The sequence below is a fragment of the Nanorana parkeri genome, unplaced genomic scaffold (assembly GCF_000935625.1).
Source record: "Nanorana parkeri isolate BGI_ZX_2015 unplaced genomic scaffold, ASM93562v1 scaffold478, whole genome shotgun sequence".
Taxonomy (NCBI): Eukaryota; Metazoa; Chordata; class Amphibia; order Anura; family Dicroglossidae; genus Nanorana; species Nanorana parkeri.
In genome coordinates, this window is record NW_017306746.1 from 888529 (window position 1) to 893656 (window position 5128).

Below are 5128 nucleotides of genomic sequence, written 5' to 3' on the forward strand. Positions count from 1 at the left end.
AGGGGTTGGGCTTGGCCCCTTAGTTCCAGTGAAGGAAACTCTTAAGACATCAGCATACCAAGACATTTTGGACAATTTCATGCTCCCAACTTTGTGGGAACAATTTGGGGATGGCCCCTTCCTGTTCCAACATGACTGCGCACCAGTGCACAAAGCAAGGTCCATAAAGACATGGATGAGCGAGTTTGGGGTGGAGGAACTTGACTGGCCTGCACTGAGTCCTGACTTCAACCAAATAGAACACCTTTGAGATGAATCAGAGCAGAGACTGTGAGCCAGGCCTTCTCGTCCAACATCAGTACCTGACCTCACAAATGCGCTTCTGGAAGAATGGTCAAACATTCCCATAGACATACTCCTAAACCTTGTGGACGCCTTCCCAGAAGAGTTGAAGCTGTTATAGCGGCAAAGGGTGGGCCAACTCAATATTGAACCCTACGGACTAAGACTGGGATGCCATTAAAGTTCATGTGCGTGTAAAGGCAGGCGTCACAATACTTTTGGCAATATAGTGTATCTTGAATACCTGCTTCCCCAGCTGCAGTGCACTGGTTCCTCCTACAAGCTCATACATCTTGTTGTAATGTGGGAGCCAGAGGGGAGAACCACTACACATGGCGGAGGGAGCAGGTATTCAACACCCCAGAAGTGTCAGATTCCTGCAGTGACCAGAGAACAGCAGTGTGTCAGAATTTCAACACATGGGCCGCTGGCAGGGTGAACCTTTAGCTTACATAGTAACAGGGTCACTTTACAGTTCAACATCTACCCAAATTCTTCTTTATGTTTTGGAGGAACCACCTGAAAGTGAAAATGTTGAAAGGTGATGCGAGGAATCTGACATTGCACTGTTGCCCTTCTGTTGTCTTGTACCAGTCTTGCCACTCTCCGTTCTGCCCTAACATTGGCTAGTCGCTGACGGCCACATTTCGCACGTTCAGACCCAGATTTTCCGCTGACAGTCCAGTCTTTAAACACTTTAACAACAGCTGCTCTTGAACATGTAACGAATTGTGCTGTTTTGCTGATACTCGCTCCATGGCTCCGAGCGCCAACAATCATCCCACGTTCAGAGGCTGTTAAATCGCGTTGTTTACCCATATCTTCAGAAAAAAAATCACTTCTACTGTCGTGGTAAACAACCTGCTTCCCTATTTATAATGGTCTGGCCCTCTAGCAGCTTCAGCGCGAAATTATAGCTAATTTGCCTACAAACGTCAGGTGGTCATAATAATCTGGCCACTCAGTGTATAGAGCAAGAAGAGGGAGGAAGTGAAGCATAGATGAGTCACTTCACCGACTTATTCAGTTGTGTGTGTAATTTAGGTTTGAGCCACTGAGCTCTCTAAACAACAATTTATTACCATTACAGACCTCTCCCTATGACAATGATCATTGGCTGTCTGTCTTTCTAATACCTTAGCTTCAATGTTTTCTGAGTAACGCACCTGATACAAGTGAAGAAATAAGTAAAGGTGCCCATACACCTGCTGATTATCGTACGATAATCGCAAGTGATCCCTCGACCGTATGATAATCGGCAAGTGTATGGGCAGCGTGCGACCGCTTCTACTGTAAGGTCGTCCAACTTTCCTCTTATGAGCATCCTTGAAAACCCGCCGAAAATCGTAGAATTTCGGCGGGTTGGTGGCGTGGTCGGAAGACGAATGCTGCACGGGCCGGTGTGCGCAAGCCGGTGTACTGCCCGCTCAGCACTGCAATCATCAGAAGCCCTCCCCTTAGCGGGGCGGGCCTGCAATCATCGCAAGTACGATCGACATGTCCAAGATGGGCAGATCGTACAAAATTTTAATGACCTTACAACCATCGCACAACGAAAGTCGTGCGATGGTTGTAAGGTGTATGGACTTTTTTTCTGAATTTTATCTGCTTCATTCTTGTCCCAAGCCTGTAACTCATAAGTACTGATAGCAGGTACAGCGAGGCAAGCAACTAGCATATGTAGACAATTCTCTGCTGGAAGAGAGGTGATCTTAAATAATTTACTAGCATTGAATATTTGATGAGAGATTAGACTGTCAAGGCCATTGTACAAAGTTGTCATTGTCTGTCACCTGTTCTCCGTGAAACTATTCCAAGCTGCCCCCCTCCTCCAGCCCCTGTGAACTATTCCTACACTATAATATAGCAAGAACTTGTTTTGGTAATTGAAGAAGAATTACAAACAGCAAAAGTCAATAAGGGAACTGCTAATAATCTATGTGAGCAATGCCACTGTTTGTTGTTCATGAATGGCTTCTTCACAGGAACACCTTCCAGAACTACACCAACCAAGAACCCTTTCCCTACACACCGTGTGCAGGTAGGCTCTTCTAAAAATCTCAATGTCGTCAAATCCAGTGCAGCCATCTCATATGATTTCCAAGGTGGACTGCAGAAACATTCTGTACTGTCGGCGGGCAAATTAAAATGCTCAGCTTCTCAGGAGTAAAAAAGTTTAGCGGCATAACCTACCAAGAAACATACACATAAACAACTAAAATATTCGGGACTATTTGGATGCACAATGCCCCCAAGTGTTGGCTGTACACATATTGTCCCAGTCTTTCAGCACTTTTTTGTCATATCAATCCTGTCATAAAGAGGTGGTTTAGGTTTTTCATGTATTCCATCTGCTGGCAAGTCAAGCAAACCTGCAAGTCTCACTTGTTTATGCATGGCATGTGGACCTTCTCTTCTACACTTCTTGACTTCAAGGTCTGCATGGTATGTGGACCTTCTCTTTTACACTTCTTCTTGACTTCAAGGTCCGCATGGTATGTGGACCTTCTTTTCTACACTTCTTCTAGACTTCAAGGTCCGCATGGTATGTGGACCTTCTCTTCAACACTTCTTCTTGACTTCAAGGTCCGCATGGTATGTGGACCTTCTTTTCTACACTTCTTCTAGACTTCAAGGTCCGCATGGTATGTGGACCTTCTCTTCTAAACTTCTTCTTGACTTCAAGGTCTGCATGGTATGTGGACCTTCTCTTCTACACTGCTTGACTTCAAGGTTCGCATGGTATATAGACCTTGTTTTCTACACTTCTTCTAGACTTCAAGGTCCGCAAGGTATTTGGACCTTCTCTGCTACACTTCATTCTTCTAGACTGAATAAACAAGCAGGGGCTCTGCAGATACTGTATGTGTAAAAAAAAAAAAAAAGAACTCCCTCAGCTACATCTGGGAAGTGGAGATCACAGCAGATAAACAAGCTCTGAGACATTCTTCATTCCATTCAGCAGATTCCTAATATGGGCAGTGAGAACATGATCTTCCCATCTTCCCCCGGACCTCATCTGCACCATCCTGAGCTCTCCTGTCCTCTTCCTCTATATCTCACTCCAGGATTACTCTCCGTCACACTAACTAAATCTTCACTATATTTAGAAGTCATTTTATTTGTTTGCCCCTTCTCTCGTCATCCAGTTAAGCCGCTGTAGAGAAATGTGTATTATCCAGAGGAACACATAGCTTCTCTTCCATGGAAAGTTGTCAGACATGATTGCTATGGACGGTCTATGTTTTTAACTGCTTGCTGTCCGGAGCAATTTCTTAATTTCTGCATACACATGATAAAATCTGATTTTTTTGGGCTAGTGAACAGCTTAAAACCCCAAAAGAATTATATATTTTCTGAAAGCAGAGCCCTGTAGAATAAAAAAAAAAAATGCTAGTTGCAATTTTATGTCGCATGATATTATTAAACAGAATATAATACCCGATTTTGGGGTAAAATATAAAAAACATGGGGTTGTGCCAGGTAAATGGATACAAAACATGTCATGCCTTAAAATCTTTTTTTTTTTAATATGTAACTTTAATTTGTCGTAGCAAAGAAAATGTGACAGGCAGGACCGGATATACTTTCCCTGCTGTCCCAAGGCCATGTTCCTTAATCCCCCCCTCACTTCATTTTTTTAATTTAATTTTCATTTATCTTGTCATCTTTTCCTTTTTTTATTTTTTATAATTATTATCTTATTTTATTTTGTATTCATAATTATTTTCTTACTTTTTTTAATGTAATAATTTTTTTATCAATTGTTTTACTTAACTTTATTGCTATCACACAGGAGCTAACAAGCCCCTGTGTGATAGCATTTGGAGGTGACAGGTTCTCTTTATTGACCCTGTAACCTCCAATACAGGAAATCTAGCACAGCACTGTGCTATATTTCCTGTGAGAGGGGAAGACTGCTCTCCCCTCTCACTGTTTACACGGAACGGCAGGGTTAGTTCTAACCCTGCCGCTCTGCTCCCCGATCTCCATCCGGAAGACATCGGTGGCCAGCAAGGCGAGATACTCGGCGGCGGGAGGACGGAGCCAGCATGGAGAGAGGTAGGTGCGGGGGCCAAGGGGAGGACGGACAGCTTGCAGTCTTATTACAAGTGATCTTGGCGACATCGTTCTACATTTAGCTCTACTTGTGCAAAGCAGGGCTAAATGTAGAAAACAAATTGCCGCCCGATGACCGAAACTGCATATTCCGGGCGTCGGGAGACTTCAAACCGTTGCCGCCCCTCTGCACTCTGCCACCCCGAGGCCGGGTCTTGGTGGCCTTGTGGGGAATAAGGCCCTGGTGACAGGTTCTCTTTACGGAGTTATCAGGAGTCTTATACCCCCAAAACAATACTTTGTTTTGGGGCGGGAGTGGGTGTGCCAGTGCATTAAAGTCCCGGCGCACGCCCAAACTCGCCGAAAACTCGCCGCAAAATGACATTCCTGCGAGCGAGCGAGCCGTGACGTCACAGCTCACTCCGCCCATTTGACATTCTCAGCTGTCAAATACTACATAGCATTCGGGAACTCCTGAATGCCATTCGGGTCTGCGAGGTGTCATATGAAAAGTATTATGACACCTCGGCTCACAGACCCGAATGGCATTCGGAAACTCACAAATCCTAAAACGAATTGAATTTCGGACCCGAATACCGAAATATGAAATAACGCAAATTCGGAAACAAAACAAAACAATTTTTTTTGCCAGTGCACATGTCTAAATATGGAAAGGGGTCAGGGGACGTACTTTGGTTGGCAGGTACATACACATTGATACTGCACCAACAGTAATGGGATCAAAACCTGAAAGTAGGAGCTAATGGGTGAACAAGTGTGACGGGTT